Source organism: Solanum stenotomum, chromosome 5, assembly GCF_019186545.1.
Source record: "Solanum stenotomum isolate F172 chromosome 5, ASM1918654v1, whole genome shotgun sequence".
NCBI classification, from domain to species: Eukaryota; Viridiplantae; Streptophyta; class Magnoliopsida; order Solanales; family Solanaceae; genus Solanum; species Solanum stenotomum.
Genome location: NC_064286.1, coordinates 25,888,159 through 25,913,402, shown reverse-complemented (window position 1 = coordinate 25,913,402; position 25,244 = coordinate 25,888,159). Strand labels below are relative to the sequence as shown.

The window sequence follows — 25,244 nt, the reverse complement described above, 5'->3', positions numbered from 1 at the left end:
ATCAACAGTCAGAGTTTCGGGTGTCAGATGTGATTTTCATCGGTACCATCAACTCTGGAAGGGACAATTTGGGCTAGTGGCATGGTTGGTTTGTGGCCCAGAACTTCCGGTGTGAGTTTGTGTCGTTAGGTATTTTAACTTTGAAGTTTTGGCCAAAGTTTGATTCGGTCAACATTCTTACTTTGGTCAACATTCTTGGTAAAAGTGCTCGGATGAGTTTTGCACAACATTCAGTTTTTAAGTTGTCCAAATTAGTTGAATTTAACTTGTTTGAACTAATTGAACACTTTGAAATAAGAATTGAAGACTTTAAATTCTCCTGTAATATTGATATTATCAAACTCTTTTGTCATAAAGAGTTAAATCCTGTTTCATATGAGTAAGTTTTAGTCACATATTTCTCTTTCTCTATTTTTTTTCAAATAAAAATTTTATTTGACGTGCTTCAAACATAGTTTTAGATAGGTTGAGAGGTTCGTATATTGGGTTGCATATAATTTAAACCCATATTATGATATTAATTCTAACATGTTGGAGACAACAAATAATCATAACAATAAATGTCTTCAATAGATATCATTGCAAAGTACATAAATTACATATCATCATTGAAACAAAATAATAAATAACAAAAAATTAAAGCAAATGACTTTGATAAATAATATTATCTAAAAATAATTCGTCTAAAAAGCATTAGGTGAGTTATTTGCATCATCTAATTAAATATGTGAGGAGGATGATGCTCTATTTTCTAGCCGCTCCAAATGTTTGTTCAACATAAGCTCACCGGAAGTTAACCAAGCTTTAAACTTCATTGTATCATCTAAACTGAATCCGTTTATGGTTTCCCACAAACCTATATCTATAGCCTCATTCATTTGGTCTAATTTTCCATATGCAATATTTTCTCTTTCATCATTTTTCTCTTTCATCAAATTCATTAAGCATATCATTAAATTTACTTACTTACTTGAAGTACTAGCCAAATATTGCAATAAAAGAAATATTTCTTCGCATTGAAAGTTATTATAGAAAATTGTTATTGAATTTGATATTAAAAATCTGATTTTATTACAACATAAAAAAATCTGAAAGTTAAGTTAAAATAGGTAAGTTTTTTAATATACTAGATGGTATTTATCAATTTACAATTAACTATTGGGAATATATTTAACCAATTACTTACAAGAATCTTTTGGTTATTTTATAATAACTATGTCAAATTTTTCACTTGCTCAAATAAAAATAAATTTACTATTTAACTCGAAAAGAAAAAATATATTAATGTACTTACAAATTAAAAATAATAGATCCTTTACTTCATAAATTGATGTTCATTTAAGAAGAATAAACCTAAATAAGTCAAATACTCAAACTAATAATAAGTAGTGAAAGTATAGTGATATGTGTAGTTCATGTATTAGTTTTGCATAATAAGTATGTAATTTACATGTATTGTCCAGCAAAAAAAAAGTGAATTAGACCGGTCATTTCTAGAAAGATGCCCTTTATTTTATCGATTCCAAACTTTTAAGGGGTCATTTGGTGTGAAGGATAACACGATAACTTAATTTCTTGTTTGGTTTGCCAATCCGAGATAACTTATCGCGTAAATAATAATAAGAATTCGGATAAGTTATCCCTCCCCATAGGTGTTATAATAATCCCATCATAATTTATCATGGGATAAACTCATTAAATAACAAAATTATCCTTCAAACCGTTTAATTTTTTAAATGTATTTCAGTATGCTTTATCCATGATAATTTCATGATTACTTTTATAATCTCTTTTAAAATTGTCTTAGTTGTTTTTCTATATTCTATTGAATCAAAAGGCTTTTTTAAAAAATTTTCATTAGATTTAAATCATATGTACTTGACAGCTTCCTCTATTTTTTATCATTCTTTTGTTATGTGCAATTCTTTAGTTTGAATGTAAAGCGGCTGTAATGCCTATTACTTTGTATCTAATTTTCACTGCCATGTGAATTTTTTTGCTTTTGTTTTCTTTTGTGTTGCATAAAATTGTTTTTATTTATGTGACTAATATTTTATTTCCCTTTTCAAGCACAATTGCCAAGTCACTAACAAAGTATTACATCGAAAAAGCATACTTTTTTAATATATCTTTTGTTCCTCAAAAACACATTTCAATAATTTTATGTGATTATTCAAAATCATTGTAACCAACAAATACAAACAAGAGTTTGTCATGGATAAAAAATTGGCATATAGTTGAACACAAAAAATATTCATGAATTCATGCATAAAAATTAATCAAAGTGCATAAGGTGGAATAACTAAAGTTCTATTTAAAAAATAGATATAAAAAGAAAAATAAGGTTGAGCGTAATATTTTATAAACAAACAATTTATTTTTAGGAAATATGCAATGGATATTATTCTTAGTACAACAAACGAAATGGCCAATAAAAAATAATAGTACTAGAATAACTAATTCCAACATAACAAATTTCAACATAACTTATTTTAGGATAATTTGTATTCAAACCAAACGACCCCTAAGTGTACTAGAATTATCTTGTGTAATTAGACAATTTGTATTCTCATTGCTTGCTCAACAAGTAAGATTTCAAAGGCACAAAATGCTAGTATAAATACACATTATTAAAACATCATTTGTGTGTATATTTTTAATCGTCATAGAAAAAATATTACTATAGCAAACATAACATATAATATGACATGAAAATTCAGTTTAATGAATATGATATCACAACCCAAAGTAGACCGTAGGCGTAATATGATGTATTGAATCTTGAAAGGCCCTATACAAGCTACTTAGCATACATCATACAAGATAATAGAAGTAAAGAGTTCAAAATATAGAATTTAATATAAAAGAGTTTGATAAAAGCGGAAGTCTAGACAATAGTCTCAAAGTCAACTATTACATCGTAAGAAAAGTGATTGGGACGTAACCAATTTAATGCAATAAAAGAATATTGGCCCTCGGATCACGAGGACTCACCAATCTTCAAAAGATCAAAAGGGTCGACTAACCACAAGTATGGGGGATAGGAGTGTCAGACACTACATTAGTGAAACAATGTAAGCACAAGTATGCATTAGTACATGGAATGTACCAAGTTTGATAGCAATGCATAAGAATTATGAAATAATGCTAAAAGGACATTATATGACATGCAATGATAAAGCTAAATCATAAAATAACATGTTAGAAAACATAAGTCATAATGATGGTCAATGCAAGCTAAACATCTTATAAAAATACTTGTGACATACTGTAGAAAGTAACATTAGTTCAATAATGTAGGAAGTTTACCTTTAACCGACATAAACCATGTGACCTATAACATGGAATGGAATCCGATGTCTGTCCCACACCAAAAAGAGATGTCCCGACTTTCCACGGTAAGAACCATAAACTTGAGAAAAAGTGAATCCACTAGCTAGTGTCTTCTAAGACAAAACTATGGTTGCACATAGCTATAGGACATCAGTAATCGCCGCTAGTCCACTCGATTCTAAGCATAAATCCCACGGAATAGTCATCAATCATATTCATTTTACTATCCATGGAAAGGAAAAATTAAGCAGCCAATCAAAGTTAGAGTGCATTTAAAATAGCTCTTTAATCTTGATTCAACTTAGGTGAAAAACCTTTCAACCTTATGAATCTTTTTTGTGATGAGAAAACCCTTTCACAATTATGAATCTTTTTTGTGATGAGAAAACCCTTTCACAATTATGTTTTGTGTAGTATGTGAGAAATCTTTCCACAACAACAACTATAGCCTTGATACTTTACTCTTAAAGCAACCTTAAATCATTTATATAATTTCATAAAGAAACATGCATATCTTCATAAATTCATCTTTCATAGTTCATAAGCTTCATCATACGATCATTCTAGAAATCATGAATCATGCATGAGATAATATGAAGTTAACTTGAAAACATATAATTACATCGATTCATGCATAAAAAGAAAGAAAACAATAAGTTTGATCATAATTGAAAAGAACCTATGAAGTTTGAAATCGTAACTTCCATTAGAGAATTTAACTTGTAAAATTGGAGAATTCAGGAACCCTATGGAGGAAAGGACACCATAGGTGAATACTATCATACCTTGATTTTAAAAGCCAACAAACACTAGAGGATTGGTGACTTGTAGTTGAACCCTACTTCTTCTTCCTCCTTACAGTTAAGAAAATCTCGAAGGATGACTTTGGTTAGTTTTAGAGAATTTCAGAGAATGAGTTGAAAGTGGTTACTTTAGGGTTTAAAACATTATATAGGGCCTAGGGTAGAAGGAAAAACGATATAGTTTAGGCATTAATCATTTAGGGAAAAGACTTAAAAGCCTTTAAAATAATTGTCTACCCCTATCTACGGTTTGGACCTACGGTCCGTAGGTCCTTTCTCGATCGCATATGATGATCACAAACTGTTAATTTGGCCAACTTTTTTACGGATCCTATGTAGGCCTCGTTAGTTTTTCCTATGGACCGTACATGCCAACCGTAGAAACATATTTTAAGCTTTCACATTGCACTAAGTCTTGGGTCACCTAGGAGACCTATCTACGACCTGTACATGGAATGACGGGCCATCCTAGTGAATCGTAAAAAGGTTACTAGGACTTGTTTTGAAAAATAGTATTTTCCAACTTCCTACGGCTGCAATCTACTGCCCGTAGAAGATTCTATGGTCCGTAGATGGGACCCATACACATAGACACCAGCCCAAAACTACATTTTTCGTTCTTTCCAAAGCCAACATGTTACCATATCTCCTCCTTGGGAACATTCGTCCTTGAATAGAACTCAAGACATCATAAGGAGGGTAGCAAGAAGATCTAACAGCCCAACATTAATGCAATCACATAAATGCACATATTCAAGTAGGAAAATCGACTTCAAGCCAAAGCATATCCAAAACATTATTTCATATGGCGTATATGCAACTCGTACTCAAATGCACATAACCATGGAGTATCAATCAATTTAACTCATTTTCTCAAAAATCAAACTTTCATGAGCATGGCTACATGATGAAAAATGAGAATGACTAAGACATAAGAATGAACCATGAGGAACTAAATACCTCAAGCTAGAGTAGGATCGGACGGAAAAAGGTGGGGATAACGGGATATCATATTGGCCTCGGCCTCCCAAGTAGCACCCTCAACTCCTTTATTCCCCCATAAAACTTTCATAGATGAAACTTCCTTATTTCTCAATTTCTTAACTTATCGGTCCAAAATATCAACTGAAACCTCTTCATAAGAAAGATTTTCTTTAACTCCCAAACCTTCCAAGGGAACAATGGATGTCGGATCTCCAACACATTTCTTCAACAATGAGACATTGAAAAATGGATGTACAGATGCTAAATCATTAGGAAATTCAAGTTCATAACAAACTTTTCTAATACGCCTCAAAATTTGATGTGGGCCCACATAACAGGGACTAAGCTTCCCTTTCTTTCCAAACCTCATCACACCCTTCATGGGTGAGATTTTCAAGTACATTCAATCAACAAACTCAAATTATCTCCTTCTAACATTGGAGTCCCCATAAACTCAAGGTTTTAACCAACAACTAACCAAACTAATGTGGAAGAACAACCCCTATAAAATGAAAGTCATTGTACCAAAACTCTACTAACGATAAGTCTAAGAGCAAGTGGTACAACCCCGAAACTAAACAACACATTAAATAAAAGTCGCAGTCCAAAAAGAATGGACTTAAACAAGAAAGATCCATGGCAGCCAAAAAGAACTGGCTCACCCTTGAAGGCGGTCACGCTCAATAGTCACCTAGCTGAGGTCTATCAATAGCCGCCTAAAGATGTCATATACTCAACAAAGAACAAGTAAGTAAAGTATCAGTACACAATCATTGTATACTGGTAGGAACACGCGGCTATCCCACTAAGTACAACATACATAAGTCATTACAACAATATAATAACATGCACACACCGAATATACACAATATCAATATCATTTACGAACAACAAACAATTTCACATTTATCAAGATATACAGTTATGTCAAATCAATGATCCTCTCATGGAAACCACACCCAAACTGTTAGCATACCAAAATGTGGTACCCGATCCAATGTTTAAGTCGAAACGTGGCAAACGATCCCATGTTTATGCCGAAACGTGGCAACTGATCCAAGTTAGTGTGTCAGAACGCAACACCTGATCCATTCAACAAACCACAATCACAATCACAAGTATATGCTCAAAATCATACAATCAAGTCATGATTCATGACATTCATCATCCATCTATCCTTATCCACAAGTAGTGTGATCAATAGTGCAACATTCGAAAACATACACATATTATAATAAAGCAAAAACAAACTTATATCACACAATCATGAAATTACAACCATCACCTACCTTGAATCCAAGCTTGAATCCCCTATGGTACTTGAATATTCCTTTCCAAATTCTTCTCGCTTGTTTGTGGTCTAAGAATATACAATTAACGCAAGGATCAACAATCAAAGGTCTAATTATCCAAATTATAACAAACCCAATAACCCTAGACCAAACCCAAGATCCCAATACCAAATTTAGGGATTTTTCCACCATTAGTTTTAGATCAAAACCCTTCCCCCATAATATTTACCTATGAATTTTCATTCTACGGTTCAAAAAATGGATTTGGAGAGTGAAAACCTTACCTTTAGCCTCAAGAATGGTAGAAAGCTATCAAGAAAACCCTTGGGGTCGTTACTTAGCTCTCAAAGTCAAAAAATGCAGAATAAAACATTTTTGGGGTTTTAGTTTCGACTTAAGTCGCGTCTGTCCCGCTATGGTGGGACCCAACCCGCTACAGCGGTAGCCATTCCGCTACGGCGGCATGCACGGAGACAAAATGCTGGAATTTGAATTCCAAGCCCCCATTTCACAACACACCTTCAACCCTTGATATTCAAAAATCACCCGTTCACACTAAGATCATTTTCGGGAGTTCTACTCGCCCGAATTTAATTTCGTAAAGTCGTATGTGTTCCTTAACGTATTAGCTATCTATTGATGTAATCAAATTTATAATTAAATCAACCATTTGTTATCATATTTCTCTAGACTTTACTGACTCCGAATTCGTCCAAATCTGGATTAGGAAATTCCAAGTTACTACCAAAATATTTTTGACCCCAATTCTTTCTTCATTGGTTTTCCCTAACGATAGAATCAGGTCATTACAATAGATACCAATTTATCCATCACTCGTCCCCGAGTGATCAACTAGGGAAGACTCGGTAAAGTAAGGGTAGAGTAGTATGAACTTTTCTTGACTTTACACTTAACTTTCCTTGAATTAAATTATGGATTCAAGGCTCGTGATCTCATGTTTATGGATGATTTCATGATTTTTAGACGTACCATAGAGTGTAGAAATCAACTAGAAAACTCATGTACGTTGCTGGAGAACTCAAACGGAAAGAAGTGGGAAAAGGTGGAAGACCAGACGCCCTGGAGCTCTAAGTGGCGTGGGGTGCCAAAGGGCAAAGTTCAGAAGTTGGATTGGGGCGCACTGCGTAGCGTGGAACCCTAGAGCACAAACTTCTCAGGTCCCTTTGGGGCACTCTGAGTGGCGCGGCGCCCCAGCCCCTCCTCATGTTTTTGACGAATTTTCATTCTCGTTTTTCAACTCTAAATTATGTAGGTTCAATTGGTTTCTTTCTCAAACACTTAAATTTAACTACATAACCAAAATATGTAATAATCTACTCAAAACAACCCCTAATCTCATGAATCAAACTCAAGAAACTTCTCAACAATAAGAACGCACAAGAATTTAAACAAATTTCCTTAAGAACTCATAATCTTTTCTTTCAAGAACACAATTATGCTAAATTGAATCTTGATTGGCGCGTGGATGAACTAACCCAATGTTATGTGATCTCACATACCTCGTAGGGATCACCCCTTGACAAAATCCACGATCTTACCTTCAACAACTTCACAATTCCTTGTCTCTTCTCCTCTTTTCTCCTCTTCTTTTCTCTTCTCTCAAAACCCTAACTCTTTTTTATTAAACGTAAACTGAACCAAATCAGTTTAGACCACATATTAATTACAAAAAAAGAATTTATTAATTGGGTATGGAAAATACAAAAATACCCTTCTAAAATCCGATTTTCACTTTCTGTATCTAGACAGCCCAACTTCAAATGGACATATTTCCCTCATACGAACTCGAAATTGAGCAAACTCAGTGGCGTTGGAAATATAATTCAAGATCATTCATACAGTATCTAGTAACACACCTAAATCATCCTGAGCTAGGAGTTATGGTCATTTGAAGTTGACCCAAAACTCAACAAACTGATTTCTCCAAAGAACTTTGACTCCTGCTACATCCTTGGTCCTCAACTTGCAAACCTGACGGTCTAGAATCTGAACAGGGATCTCCCCATAAGAAACACTATCTTTAATACCAATATCTTCAGTAAGTATGAGAAGTGAAGGATCTCACATGCACTTCTTCAACATGGAAACATGAAATACCAGATGAACCGCTGCCAACTATTGGGGAAGCTCTAACTCATAAGCTACATTACAAACCCTTTTAGATATTTTGTAAGGGCCAATATACCGGGAACTAAGCTTTCCTTTCTTACCAAATCTCATAACACCCTTCATGGGTGAAACTTTCAAGTATACCTAATCATTTACATCAAACTCTAACTCCCTTCTCCTTACATCAGTGTAGGATTTCTGACGACTCTACGTTGTTTTCGACCTCCCTTCAATGACTTTCACTTTATCCATAGCTTGATGAACTAAGTCTTGTCCTATCAACCCAGCTTCACCAACATCAAACCATCCAATGCGAGATCTACACCTTCTCCCAAAAAGAGCTTCATATAAAACCATCTGGATGCTAAAGTGGTAATTATTATTGTAAGCAAGCTCGATGAGTGGTAGGTCATCATCCCAATTACCCTTGAATTCAGTCACACAGGCCATTAACATATCTTCTAAAGTCTTAATAGTGTGCTCCGCTTGACCATCGGTCTGAGGATGAAAAGCATTATTTAAGTTCAAATTTGAACCTAAGCCTTTCTGAAAAGATTTCCAGAACTGTACAGTAAATTGTGCTCCTCTATCTGAAATAATCGATATCGGAATAGCATACGGGAATATGGTACCCGATCCAATGTTTTTACCGGAACATGGCAATCGTCCCATGTTTATGCCAGAACGTGGCAACCGATCCAAGTTAGTGTGTCAGAACGCAACACCTGATCCATTCAACAAACCACAATCACAATCACAAGTATATGCTCAAAATCATACAATCAAGTCATGATTCATGGCATTCATCATTCATCTATCCTCATCCACTAGTAGTGTGATCAATACTGCAACATTCGCATACATACACATATTATAATACAACAAGAACAAACTTATATCACACAATCATGAAATTACAATCATCACCTACCTCGAATCCAAGCTTGAATCCCCTATGGCACTTGAATCTTCCTTTCTGAATTCTTCTCACTTGTTCGTGGTCTAAGAATATACAATTAACGCAAGGATCAACAATCAAAGGTCTAATTATCCAAATTATAACAAACCTAATAACCCTAGACCAAACCCAAGATCCTAATATCAAATTTAGGGCTTTTTCCACCAATAGTTTTAGATTAAAACCCTTCCCCCACAATATTTACCTATGAATTTTCATTCTACGGTTCAAAAAATGGATTTGGAGAGTGAAAACCTTACCTTTAGCCTCAAGAATGGTAGAAAGCTATCAAGAAAACCCTTGGGGTCGTTACTTAGCTTTCAAAGTCAAAAAGTGCAGAATAAAACATTTTTGGGGTTTATTTTCGACTTAAGTCACATCTGTCCCGCTAAGGCGGGACCCATCCTGCTACAGCAGCAGCCATCCCTCTATGGCGGCATGGACGGAGAAAGAATGCTGGAATTTGAATTTCAATCCCCAATTTCACAACACACCTTCAACCCTTGACATTCAAAAACCACCCATTCACGCTAAGATCATTTTCGGGAGTTCTACGCACTCGAATTCAATTCTGTAAAGTCGTTCGTGTTTCTTAATGTATTAGATATCTATTCCTGTAATCAAAATCATAATTAAATCACCCAGTTATTACCAGATTTCTCTAGACTTTACTGACTTTGATTTTGTCCAAATCTAGACTAGGTTAGGAAATTCCAAGTTACTACCAAAATATTTCTGACCCCAATTCTTTCTCCATTGACTTTACCCTAACGATGGAATCAGGTCATTACAATAGATACCAATTTATCCATCACTCGACCCCGAGTGATCAACTAGGGAAGACTCGGTAAAGTAAGGGTAGAGTAGTATGAACTTTTCTTGACTTGACACTTAACTTTCCTTGAATTGAATTATGGATTCAAGTCTCATGATCTCATGTTTATAGATGATTTCATGATGTTTATACGTACCTTAGAGTGTAGAAATCAACTAGAAAACTCATGTACGTTGCTGGAGAACTCAAACAGAAAGAAGTGGAAAAAGGTGGAAGACTTGACGTCCCTGGAGCTCTGAGTGGCGTGGGGCACCAGAGGGAAAAGTTCAGAAGTTTGATTGGAGCACACTGCCTGGCATGGCACCCCAGAGCACAAACTTCAAAGGTCCTTTTGGGGCACTCTGAGTGGCGCCGCACCCCAGCCCCCTCCCTAAGTTTTTGACGAATTTTCTTGCTCATTTTTCAACTCTAAATTATGTAGGTTCAATTGGTTTCTTTCTCAAACACTTAGATTCGACTACATAACCAAAATATGTAAGAATCTACTCAAAACAACCCCTAATCTCATGAATCAAACTCAAGAAACTTCTCTACAACAAGAACACACAAGAATTTAAAAACTTTCCTTCAGAACTCATAATCTTTTCTTTCAAGAACACAATTACGCTGAATTGAATCATGATCGGAGTGTAGGTGAACTAACCCAATGCTATGTGATCTTACATACCTCGTAGGGATCACCCCATGATGTAATCCACGATCTTAGCTTCAAGAACTTGACGATTCCTTGTCTCTTCTCCTCTTTTCTCCTCTTCTTTTCTCTTGTCTCAAAACCCTATCTCTTTTTTATTAAACGTAAATTGATCCAAATCAGTTTAGACCCCATCTTAATTACAAAAAATAAAATTTATTAATTGGGTATGGAAAAGACCAAAATACCCTTCTAAAATCCAGTTTTGACTTTTCTTATCTAGAGAGCGTTGGAAAGATAATTCAAAGATCTTTCCTATAGTATGTGGTAGCACAACTAACTCATTTTGAGCTAGGAGTTATGGTCGTTTGAAGTTGACCCAAAACTCAAACTTAACATAACTTAACCAATTTTCCAGATTTTTTCATTCTTTCCAAAAATGACTTTTTCTAATTCTAGCTCTTTCTAGTTCTTTCAAATAGCGATGTGTTACAAGATTATTCTTTGGTCAAATTCAAACAACCATAACGTTCAACACATTAAGAGTTAGGTGGCCCATAAGCTATCAAATTGAAGATCTCTAAGTCCTCTTTCCAATGCCGCTTATTTTGGTAAATTCCAAATTAGAATGAAGGAAATATGCTTGTTTGAGTGCAGCCTGTCTAGTTAAGGCAATCCATCTATTTTAAGAAGGGGTATTTTTGTCTTTTCCTTAGCCCACTACCCCAGCTCATTTTTCTAAATTGTTTAGAGTTCAAAAGTGATTAGAATCAGTTTTAGTCATTCCTAAACATGCTTAGGGTTTTTGAGAGGAGTTCAAGAAGAGAAAAGAAGAGTTTTCATGATTCTTGCGAGGTTTGAGGATTTTCGTCAATAATTTAAATCTTTCGAGGTATGTAAGTTCTCATAGTGTTGGGTTCGTTCACCCACATGACAATCATGTAATTTTGTCCCTAATTTCGTTCTTGAGGTTTAATGATTTGAGTTCTTGAGGTTTTGGCTTCATCTTTGTCAATGGAGTCTTATTGAGTTCTTGAGGAAAGGGTCTTGCAAATGTGTGATTGTTTTGTTATGTTTTGAGTGGGTTTTTGATCTAAGTGTGTTTATTAAATTAATCTAAGAGAATTTGTGAGGAAATCATTTGAATCTAGATGAGGTAGGGATGGAAAATTGAGAAGAAAGTTTGTTGGGTTTTTTGGGAACTGCCTGGGGCGACGCGCCACTAAGGCACAAAGGGGGCTAGCGCCCCTCCCCTGCAGTTCGCCAAAAATGGGGTGCTTTAGTTTAGGGGCTAGCGCCCTGCGCTAGGGTCACCTGCCTCCATCCCTCTTCCGTCATTCTTTCTGTCTGAGTTATTTTAAAACACATATTCGCTCTCTTCTTGATTTTAACTATTCAAATTACGTCTAATCATCGATAAATCCTATATATCATAATCATGATCCTTGAATTCATAATTCAAATTTGTGCTAGAGTTATAAGTAAAATTTGAGAATTGAGTCTTTTCGAGGAGTCTTCTACAATTACATATAATTTATTTCAAGACTCAAGTATGTGAGTAGTATCATTAAGTCCTTGAGTTCTGGAGTTGTTGAATTTTGAGTATAGAGTTCTATATATCGTTATTGAAAACCTTAAATTAAGTCGTTCACGTCCATAATTAAGCATGAACCATATTTTGAGAAGTCTTTTACAATTATTTTAAATTTCTTTTATGACTTGAGTAAATGAGGATGAGGAGAGTTCAGTTTCATATTTTAAAATGAGTATAAGGAAACTAACTATTCCAAGCATGTAACACTTTTACATTTAAAACAAGATAAACACTGATTTCTACATGAGTTTATGAGGAACATTGAGTATCACATCTTTTAAGAGGATCTTTTGAGTAATTATCTCAAATTGAGGAAGACTTATATTTTTAAAAATATGAGAATATATTATTAGCAGTAGTATTGAGCACCGTTATGGGGATGAGTTCAGACAACTTAAAATCTTCATAAACCATGTCTGCCAACATGAGTAAAGGATCATATTTTTTAGATTATTCCTTATAGCTTATAAAGAATTCCTTAGTGGATCCACTTAATTGAGGATGTCCAATACTGCGGTAAGGTATTGGGCAGTTTTGGCAGCGTGGGCGAGACGTTGTATCTTCATGTTGCTCATATTGATGGTTATTTTTTAGAGAATCTCACAAATAAGAGTAATGAGCTTATTATTGTATTTTCATATACATTTGAGTTAATATCTACTATTTTAAAAGTTTTATGTATATAGCATCTTTTTTTGTTTCTTTCTTATTGAATTGAGTATTCTTGAGTTGACTTCAACATTCCTGGAGTTTGAGTTGAGTTGAGTATCCTTGAGTTGAGTTGAGTATTTCTTGAGTTATATTGAGTTAAAACGAGGTGTGTATGTCTTTCTTATTATCAGTTCAAGCTTATACTTACGTTGCAGAGTTCCTCTTACATGCTCGTACATTCCATGTATTGACGACATTTGGCATAAATTGTTTGATGATGCAGATACAAGTATTCAGGATCATCAACAGGCGTTTCATTGTGGTCAAGTGATATTCCAATCAGCTTTCGTGAGCCTTTTTATATTCCGGAGGACTTCAGCTTTACCTTAAATTTAGTAGTTTTGAGATGTCCTAGGTCTTGTCCTGGTATCCTTATATAATAGTAGAGGCTTCATAAATAGACATAGTTGAGGAGTTTTCTGTATTTACTTTCTTTTGAGTATTGTACAGACTTTCTAAAAGGTTGAGTATTTAATTTTAATGAAATTAGTTTAGTTTTAAGCTTATCTATGCTTGAGTTAGTCTTCCGCTTGTAGTCATCCAGGATGAAGGTTTTCTTGGGGACTAGCAATGGTTCTCGAGTACTGGCCACATCCTGGATGTAAACTCGGGTTGTGACAAACTTGGTATCAGAGCACAGAGTTCAAGTGTCCTAGGGTGTTTATGAAGTCGTGTCGATAGGATCTTGTTTATAGTTGTGAGGTTCCCACTTCTATAAATGAGGAACTACAGACATTTAAGAAAAGTTTCCATTCTTACGTACTCTAAATCGTGTAGTAGAATTGTGTCATAAGGAGTTTATTCAAACTCGTGCGTTTCTTAGATTCATTCGACTACCTCTCATACTCGAGGTGGTTTAAAAGCAAAGTTAGTTCTTTATCAATGAGGTTCTCTCAACAAAAGTCTTGAGGATTCATGAGATTGTATATGGGCTTGAGAGAAGCCTATGAGTGAGTTTAACAGTTGAGATTTGAAAGGATGCACTAATATTAATGTGACACGTATGTTTGAGCTAAAAGCGAGTTGTGCTCTCTTCTCTAAGCCTTGTTTTAGCTGAGATCTTTATGAGGAAGTATGTTTAGTGCTTAGGTAGTATTTTCACCCAGAAAGGTAGTATTAGTTAGGAGATTATGAGTAGTAGTAGTAGTGAAAGTCCCCCAAAGTTAGAGGAAGGTATGCAGATGTTAAGTTATCCAAGAAAGGGAGATAGTGATTAGGTAAGTTATGTTACTATAGTCCTGCACCTAGTCAATTATTAATGAGGAGTTTTCCCCTTATGGGTATAGACTAAGAAATGATGAGTTGTGCAGATCTCATGACAGGAAGCAGAGTAAAAGTTGCAAGTTAGGATGAGTTAGACTATGCTTTAACTAGAAATGAGCATATGATGAGGTTCCATTGTGTTTGTATCGACCAAGTGTAGGTGTTGAAATAGAAGAGCAGAAGTATTCATTAGGTGTTATATTTAAGCATGGCTTAATATTTTAGGGGAGAGTCCATAATATTGAATGTGTCATAGAATTAATTAGGCAATGATGTGTGATGAATTAGTAAATAGGACTTAAGTTGTGAAGTGGAATGTGATGGTAATTTGTGAGTATGGAGACTGCGAGGTAGGGATTGACTACCTGTCATGAGGTCTTAGTGGATGAGTGTTTCTTAATATGTATCTATTAGTTGTAAGTTAGCATAGTAAGCGAGTAGTAAAATTGATATCCAGGATTCGTAATAAACATGAAGCTTGAATTGAGATGAGTGTTAACGTTGTGTCAAAAGAATGGAATATGAATGGTACAAGTGAGTGATCCTAACCTTTAGATAAGGGCAGTGAAGTGTAGCTAAGTCACAAGAGTAACAAGAGCATTAATCGATGTACCGAGATGGTATGTAATCAGACGATGTTCCAATTAAGTTATGATATTTCATGTGTGCCCAGATAATATAATTGAGTTGTCAATGTGGAATAGGATGATGTAAGAAATGTTTTTCTCTAAGAGTTAGATGAGGTGGCCTTATAAGCCAATGATAAGAGGTTAAGAGAAGCATCTTAGAAGGAGGTCTTAAGAAGGAGTCTTAGTACCTTCTTATGGAGAGTTTAGTAGCCATGAGATAAGTTTTTTCTGGAGTATTAGAGTAAGGCGATTGTAGACCAGTTTAGAGATGATGGAATAGATCTATAACTTTCAAGCATCAGTGTTAGACCTAAGGGGGAGATGATAAGATGAGGAATCAAGTCAAGTGTTGAGAATGAGATAGTTATGTCTTCAGAAAGAGTTAAGGAAGAACATCAATCCATTCATACTCTAGTGTATTCCTCAGAGTTCAGTCATTACAACATCATGATGATGTTTCTTATATCAGAATGGTTTCTATGACCTATGCTCATACTCTTCAGAGAGATTCACATCTAAGCTCAGTTTCCATAATGAGGGGCAAAGACTTTAGCCCATTAACCTGAAGCTTAATCCATGAAGTTATGGATATCACCCTCATGATATGAACCTATGCATATAAGCATTCATGTCTCATAGTATGTTCAATATTGCAAATTCATGACTTACTCTCAATGGCTAGCAACATAATGTTATGCCATGCATATTCTTATATCATATATCTCGAATGAATTGTGCTTATGATCTTTCACCCTAAATCTCCTTCAGATACCCTTTTAGTTTTGAGGATGGGGTTGATAGTAGTGGTGTGATGATAGAGAAGATGATTGTTGTTTCTTATTATGATACTAATGGTGTGTTTATTGCATCTAAGGTTATGAATGCGGAGGGAGAAAGAGATAAGGTTTTACGATGAGTAGTAAGTCAGATTCCTGGTAATAATTAATGCATGAATGTTCTGTTGGTAGAGAAATGAGAGGATGAGTAATTCCTGTAAGAAGTGGTTAGTGGGAGTCTATGGAGTGGTTAAGGTTCTACGCTTGAATGTAGTGTTCTTGGGATGAGATTTCCTACAGAAATATAGAACCCGAATCTTGTGATCTAGATCAAGAATAATCACCTTAACTTGGTGATTTTGAGATAGGCTTGATTATAGTAAAAGTAACCCCTTTCCATTCTCAGTCCAGCCGTCATTCGAGGACGAATGATCCCAAATGGGGAGATATTGTAACATCCCAAATTTCTAAGTTGAGACTCGAGTCATTCTTTATGGTGAATTAGTTTTTTTTCCGAGTGATTCAAAATTTTCATAGATATTAATGTTGCTAAAACTTCGTAGCATAAAATTGAGTTGGAAATTTTCCTTCCAATTGAATTCCTCTATGAGATTATTCTTTGGTCAACTTCAAACGACCATAACTTTATGCACATAAAGAGTTGGGTAGCCCATGAGCTATCAAATCGAAGATCTCTAAGCCTTCTTTTCAACGCCGCTGAGTTTGCTAAACTCTGATTATGGATGATGAAGATATGACCATTTGAGTGAAGCCTTTCTAGTTAAGAGAATCCATCTGTTTAAAGGAGGGGAATTTCGGTTGTTTCCTTACCCCCCTAGCCCAACTCATTTTTGTAAATATTTTAGGGGTCTAAACTGATTAGAATCAGTTTTGGTCATTCCTAAATACGCTTAGGGTTTCTGATAGGAGTTCAAGAGGAGAAAAGAAGAGCGTTCAAGATTCTTGCGAGCTTAAGGAATTTTGCCAAATAATTTAGTTATGTTGAGGTATGTAAGTTCATATAGTGTTGGGTTCGTTCACCCACACACCAATCATGTGGTTTTTATCCGTAATTGCATTTTTGAGGTTGAATGATTTGAGTTCTTGAAAAGTTCAGGTTTTGGCTTCATCTAGGTCAATGGAGTCTTGTTGAGTTCTTGAGGTGAGGGTCTTGTGAATGAGTGATTTTTTTGGTAGGTTTTGAGTGGGTTTTCTATCGAAGTGTGTTTAGTATATGAATCTAACCTAATTTAGAGGAAATCATTCGAATATGGATGAGGTAGGGCTAGAAAATTAAGAAGAAAGTTCATCGGGTTTTTTGGGCACTGCTTGGGGTTGCGTGACACTAAGGCACCATAGGGGATGGCATCCCACGCCTGCAGTGCACCAGAAATAGGGTGATGTAGTTGAGGGGTTGGCCCTCTGTGTCAGGGTCTCCTTCCTCATTCCCCCTTCTGTAGTTCGTTCTGTCTGAGTTCTTTTAAAACATATATTCACTGTCTCCTTGATTTTAACTATCTAAACTACATCTAATCATCAAGATACCCTATATATCATAATCATGATCCTTGAATTCATAATTCAAATTCTATGTAGAGTTAAGAGTAAAGTTTGAGAAAGTCCCTTTGTGTCTTTTCAAGGAGTCTTCTATAATTACTTATAATTTGTTTCAAGAATCCAGTAAGTGAGTATGAGAATGAGAATAATTGTATTCATGAGTCTACATTATTATTGAGATCCTTGAGTCGAGTCGAGTCGAGTCGTTCATGCCCATAATTTCGCTTGAACTCCATAAATTGAGTATCTTTGTAAGGAGTAGTATCTTTGAGTTCTAAGTTCTTGAGTATTGAATTCTTAATCCTTTTGAGATTATATTCCTAATTATGGGACCACCATATGTTATACATGAAGGTCCTTGAGTTGAGTTGTTCATGCCCATAATTTCACATGAAACCTATAAGTCGAGCATTCTTGAGATAAGTAGTATCATTGAGTCCTTGAGTTATGGAGTTGTTGAGTTTCGAGTATTGAGTTCTATATATATGGTTATTGAAAACCTTGAATTGATTAATTCACATCCATAATTCGGCATGAGCCCTATTTTGAGAAGTCTTTTACAATTATTGATAATTTGTTTTAAGACTTGAGTAAATGAGGATGATGATGAGAAGAGTTGAGTTTCACATTTCAAATTTAGTATAAGGGAACTAAGTACTCCCAAGCATGTAACAATTTTACATTTAAAATGAGAGAAACAGTGATTTCTACATGAGTTTATGAGGAGCATTGAGTATCACCTCTTTTAATAGGATATTTTGAGTAATTATCTCTAATTGAGGAAGGGTTATGTTTTTAAACATATGAGCATGAGTATATATTATTGGGAGTAGCATTGAGCATCGATATAAGGATGAGTTCAGACAACTTAAAATCCTCATAAACCATGTCTGCCAACAACGGTAAAAGGTCATACTTTTAGATGATTCCTTATTGCTTTTCAAGCATATCTTAGTGGATCCACTATGTCCTATAATCTAGCAAGGTATAGGACAGTTGACAGCGTGGGTGAGACGTTGTATCATCACATTTCTCATAGTGATGGTTGTCGGTTAGAGATTCTCCCAAATAAGAGTAATGAGTTTATTATTGTATTTTCATATACATTTCAGTTAATATCTATTGTTTTAATAGTTTCATGTATATAACATCTTTTATTGTTGCTTTCATATCGAATTGAGTATTCTTGAGTTGAGTTGAACATTCCTTGAGTTTGAGTTGATTTGAGTACCCTTTAGTTCAGTTGTGTAATTCTTGAGTCATATTGAGTTGAGATAAGGTGAGTATGTCTTCCTTATTATCAGTTCAAGCTTATAATTATGTTGCAGAGTTCCCCTTACACGCTCGTACATTTTCTATACTGGCGCCATTTTGCCTGCATCGTTTCATGATGCAGATACAAGTATTCAGGATCATCAACAGGCGCTTCACTGAGGTCATGAGATAATCCAATCAGCTTTGGTGAACCTTTTTATAGTTCGGAGGACTTCACATTTACCTTACAATTAGTAGTTTTGAGATGTCGTGGGCCTTGTCCGGATATCTTTTTGTAATAGTAGAGGCTTCATAGATAGACAGGGTTGAGGAGTTTTCTGTATTTACTTTCTTTTGTGTAGTGTACAAACTTTTTAAAAGGTTGAGTATTTGAGTTTAATTAAATTTAATTTTGTTTTGAGCTTAAGTATGGTTGAGTTAGTCTTCCACTTGTAGTCAGCTAGGATGAGGGTTCGCTTGGGGACCAACAATGATTATCGAGTGTTGGCTACGTCCAGGGTGTAGACTCGGGTCGTGACAGTCCGTGATTTAGTAAACACTCTTGATTCGTAGATCTACTAAAAAATTTATTCGAAAGTTCACTTCTTGGTATTCATTCTTAATCAAATGGTCCTAAGGTGAGTTCACTTGGAGAGATGAACACGACTCTGGAAATCATACCTCGGGCTATTGGTATGGTTGAGTATTCTACTTTATTTTACTTTATGATCGAGGACAAAAATTGTTTATAGAGGTGGATATCTTAATGTCCCAAAAGTTAATATTTGGATATTTTTTTTGTAAAATTGTCATTTTACCCTCCCGATAGTTGTCAAAAGTATATTTAGATCAGTCGCTGATAATAGTTTGATTTTTTAACTATTTAGTTATAACAAATATTTAATTGACGGGTCATTTTTTGATAATTAATTTCAATGATAGTTAATGGGCCCAATCCATTATTAATTAAATATTTGATGTGTTGTGTCCCTGTACAAAATGAACTAAATTTTATAGGGTTGAGTATTGACTCTTTCGGTTACTAAAAAACAATATAAAATGTCGAGATGAATCCATGCTGCTATGGCGGCAATTTATATCAATAATTGAGTGCTTCAGGTAAGAACCTAGCAAAATCTCAAATATGACACATATCTTTGGCATTAAATGACATCAAATATTGTAATGTTGTTAATGTTGGTTTTTCTAAGCTAGGGGACAAGAGATGGTAGGTCATTTATGGCATTATAATGAGCCAATTAATAAGCTTAAATAATAAATGGGTGGGGTGCATAATTCCTTGTAATTGCTATAGTTTCTGTGTTTTAGCTTCAGTTTGGTAATATACCTTATGAATATCGTGTTGTACCTTCAATTTTTTTTAAATATATATTAAATGTGTGTAATTAAATACTTATTGTATTGAATCATATGAATACCATTATAATAATGTCAATTAGAAGCATAAAGACTTAACTCTAACCATGAATGTTTGGAAAATATGATACTTGATATGTTAATTGGCATCAAGATTAGGAACTTAATTATCCATTTAAGGTAAGTTTTTGGGTCTAGGCTAGACACATAGTAATATGTATGTTATTAGTTTCGAAATGTTATTCTGTTTATTTATTTTAATAGATTTCATTGATTTGGAAGCCTAAAAAAAGGGGAAGGCCCAAGTTCTGGAGTGAATTGTTAATTAATTGAGGTAAGTGGATTTTTCGACCCTTGTTAAGTGTATAAATCGTGTGTTTCCTTGTGGTATGTGTTGGAGGGTAATGGAACTTGGTGATGAGTTGACTTGTCCATATTAAATAATTCTAATGATGAAAAAGAGGTTAAAAAAGGCATTGTGATTAAATATTGGTGAGCGATGTGTTGAGAATGGTTTGAAATTCTTATTGACGCAATGTTGATGTTGTATCACGATTGTGTTGTTACGAATTGTGCATTGTTATGGAAATGGTCATCTCTTCATTAATTTTGTAAACATGTCATTTTCATTGGTTCTAAGACATGATTATGAAAAGTGTTATGTTAATTGAGGAAGAATAAGAAATTACAGAGGATGTACCATTTCGAAGGACATGTTATGCACCGTGATGGATATTACTATAAGAGGGACATGACGTACGTCGCGATAGATTCTATTATCAAGGGATTTGTCCCACCCTGCGACGGATGCATGGACTGATAAGTCCCCCATAGGTCCTGGACTGAGAAACAACATGTGTCTATCACTAGGTCAGAGTTGAGCTACTTCGGAGTTCGCTTGCTGAGTACCATGTGGTTTGATACTCACCCCTTGCTTCTACATTTTTGTAGATTATGATCCCGAATCTTCTTGATTACTTATTACGACCCAGGGGTATACCCTAGAAGTAACTCGACGTACTTGACCCCAAAGGGGTCTCATACAAGCCCTTAGCATATCATGAACATAAGATCATAGAAAAGTACGAAAAATTTAAAACTTTTTGCAATCGAAGTCATTTTCATAAAAGCAAGTGGAAGTCTTTCTATACTTTGTCTCAAACCATCTAATACAACTTTAGAATAAAACTCTTGGGACACAGCCCATACGATAGTCTCAAAAACAAGAAATGAAAGACATAAAGGAACTAGTGGGTTTGTCATCGAAGCTATGAGGACTCACCAATTCTTTAACTCCTTTGCTCCTTAGAAACCTATCTTCAAGAATGGAACTCAATCTCTGAAACCCTACATTTGATTAGAATGTAGGCAAAGTATGCATTTGTACAAAATGTACTAAATATGTTATCTAGCATAATCATCAGAGCATAAATCAAGGGTTAGTCAATATAAGACATAATCCAAAATCATATGAAATACTTCATGAAACACAAACCATAAGCATAAGAGACAATATCGTAATAATAATCAAGTCCCCAACATAATCATCATCTAAGCATTATTTGACTCTTAGTCACCTATACCATAATAGAACTACTCTCAAGTAACCTAAAAGCATACTTGTGCAATGCATGAATAGCATCCCATAATACCACCCAAGCTAAGTATCCCTTTTTGGTCATCTTAATTATAGTTTATATGCATGGTCAAGTTTTTAGGTTTTCTACCATAAGGGTGTCATACTTCTAAGTAACCCTAAAGCACACTTGTGCAATGTATGAAAGACATCCCATACTACCCTTCACACTAAGCATAACCTTGAAGTCATCCTAGTCATATTTACCCTCTTTTGGTCTCATTATTAGCTTACTTCATGTAGACAAGGGAACTATGACCTTTAGTCAATCATATCATGTCAAGGAAGGCAACTATAGTACAATCTTATCTAGCATACATCATATAAGAGAAAACATCTCATGAGTCACCTTAAGGCAAACTTGTGTCATGCATGAACAAGACCCCATAATCCTACCAATGCTAAGCAAGCGATCTAGGTTCATATTTCATGTTCATAATCTCTTAACATTATAAATACAATGGTAATCACCTCTTAGTCATGCATGAAATGGAGATGTATCAAAAACCAACATCCAAACTAGTCATGCTCATGTTCACAAGTGCAAGGGGAATCACCTCAAGGTGTACATGTTTAGTTCATCATGAAGGACAAGGGGAATCACCTCAAGCCATATATATCATGGAATCATACAAATAAGGGTAATCACCTCTAATCACACATACTAGTACGTTATAAGGACAAAGGGAGTCTCCACATGTCATACAAGTTAATGAATCGTAGGTATTCACCTCCATGTCCATTTTAAGGTGATATAGGTATTCACCTCCATATCATTTTTAATGTGTAATGTTGGTATTCACCTCCACATCATCACATAAGGATCATAGGTAATCGCCTCCATGAACAACCTAAAGTCTAATGGGTATTCACTGCTTCCCTTGGGAGTCAAACATATATGAAGGGTAATCACCTTACACTCCCCATGTTTCACCAATTAGGAGTAAGGGAACTCACAACACATTCCTATCATGTAAAGGTCATTTAAGGGAATCACCACAAGCCTCATCACATTTCATAGTCCTAGGACTTAAATTCATTTTAGGTGAGAAAGCCTTTCAACCTAGAATCATTCTATGTGAGAGAACTTTTCATGTCATGCTATATTCATGCATAGTACCATATCTAGAATTCTACATTAGACATTGCTATCATCATGACTCAAGTGAATCTATAACTTCACATATTCAAGCATTCATTAGGTAGATTAGGTAGGCAAAGATCTTCCACCATAACTCTATCCATTAAGCTTCTATTTTTCATTTAGATTTTACTCTCAAAGCCTTACTCTCAAATCCCTAACTATGATGATCACAAGCCTTACTCTCAAGCTTTCTTGATTAATCTCATCAATATACCTAGATTTCAAGGTATTTTAATCACATTCTTCATTACTAGGTGCTTCTAGTGGCAATTGATCATAAAGGTTCAATTTCATCTTTACAAGTCATGATTCTTCATATTCAATAAAGTCTACTTCAAATCATTATTATATGTTCCTTACCTTGAACAATTACTACACATGACATTGATTTAAGAAGATCACCTATAAACCTTCAATTCCACCTCTTATGGCATAAACCCACAAAATATTACATTGATCAAATAGACTAGCGTTAACCATAAACATCACATGAATTCATCATAATATCATAATTTAATGCTAATACAATTATAACTAGGGATTATATACTAGAATGGAATCATACCTAAACCCTACCCATAATGTAGGAAGAAACCCTAGCTAGAGTTGGGTTTTGACTTCACAATTGGGGGAAAACCTAGGGGGCTCAATGGGTGGAAGAACCCATATATGAATAAGCTAATATACCTCAATTCAAACCCTAACCAAGCTTTAAAAAATGGAGGAAAATCTGCCTATCTTCCTTCTCTTCTTCTTCTTCTTCTTCTTCTTCTTCTTCTTCTTCTTCTTCTTCTTCACTTCTAGAGAGAGAATTATTTTGAGAGAATTTGGGTTCTTAGAAGAATGAGTTAATTTGTTTAGTTTAGGGGTCTATTAGGCTTATATAGGTGGTTTAATAACTAACTAACTGACCTTCCTTAACCCCTTACTAATTACTAATTAACCCCCAAACCCCTAAACATAACCACAAAAAAACCTTGCTAGATAGGCACACTATCTCCCCCTTGGGAGTAAGCCTACTCAGGTTCTACCATCAACTAAACATAACCACAAAAATGCCTTGCTAAATAGGCACACTATCTCCCCCTTGGGAGTAAGCCTACACAAATTCTTCTAAACATCTTTCTTAACATAAAGACAACAATGAAGCATCATTCATACTATAGACAATATCAAAGTCTATCATTTCCAATCTATCAAGTTATAAAAGACAAGCAACACCATAATCTTGATAAAGCATAAAAACACATACCGGTAGCAACATAAGGAGTTCACTCTTGATCACTTCTAGATTGGAGAGCTTAAGATCTATTCTTCTTTGGAACCTTCCCACCCAAGAGAATTGGACCGGAGGAAGGGTAGGGTTGGGATCTCCGACAACTATCCTCTTCATTTCTAGCAACCTTAGGGGAATGCCTTATCTTGTGGCCCAACTCACCACAACCAAAACAAACATTAGATCCCGCTAAGAATTCACCCTCATGATTTCTATCACACTTACTACACCCCGGTAATAGAATCTCACTACAATGTTCTTGAGACTTGGGGTTAGACACCCTCTTTTGGTTGAACTTAGGAGTACTTAAGGGACCTTGCTCGAGGAACTTTTGTCTAAACCTAGGGTGACCATGTCCATCGAACTCATCATCCAAGGACTCATCATCATCCAATCTAGACCTTTTTTTCTCCTTACATTCTTTCTTAAGTTTTGACTCTTCCATTCGTTCGGCGAAAACCATAAGACGTGAGATATCCATAGCATCTACAAGCATTGCCACGACATTCATTTTCTACTGATTCGGATATTCCTATCATAAAATGGTTCATCTCAGCCCTTGAATTCTCCACTAAGGATGGAGCATACTTAGAGAGTTGAGTAAACTTTAGGGAATACTCTTGAACACTCATGTTACTTTGCTTAAGGTTGATAAACTCTTGCATCTTAATCTCCCTCAAATCTAGGGGAAAGAACATATCAAGGAATGCCTTCTCAAACACCTCTCACTCTATAGGACGCGTTTCTACTATTCTACTCATTTTCCATTGACCATACCATATTTGAGCTACCCCTTTCAATTGGTAAGCGGCTAACTCCGCTTTCTCTGCCAAAGTCACCCCCATGATATCAAGAATCCTACACATCTCATCTACAAACTGCTAGGGCTCTTCCTCCACCTAGGATCCATAAAACTCTAGAGGTTTCATCTTAATAAACTCCCTCACTCTTAAGGTTGTGGAATTCACATTAGGGTTCACATGGGGGCCAATATCCCTATTGGCTTGAGCCGTCATAGCTTGAGCCAACAATTGCAAAGAGGACCTAAATTTTGCATGAGT

General features: G+C 35.2%; 1 pseudogene; it reads right to left on the bottom strand.

Annotated features, from left to right (window-relative positions):
* Positions 1-683: 683 nt before the first annotated feature.
* Positions 684-25,244, bottom strand: part of LOC125863817 (agamous-like MADS-box protein AGL29) — a 38,865-nt pseudogene continuing 14,304 nt past the window's right edge.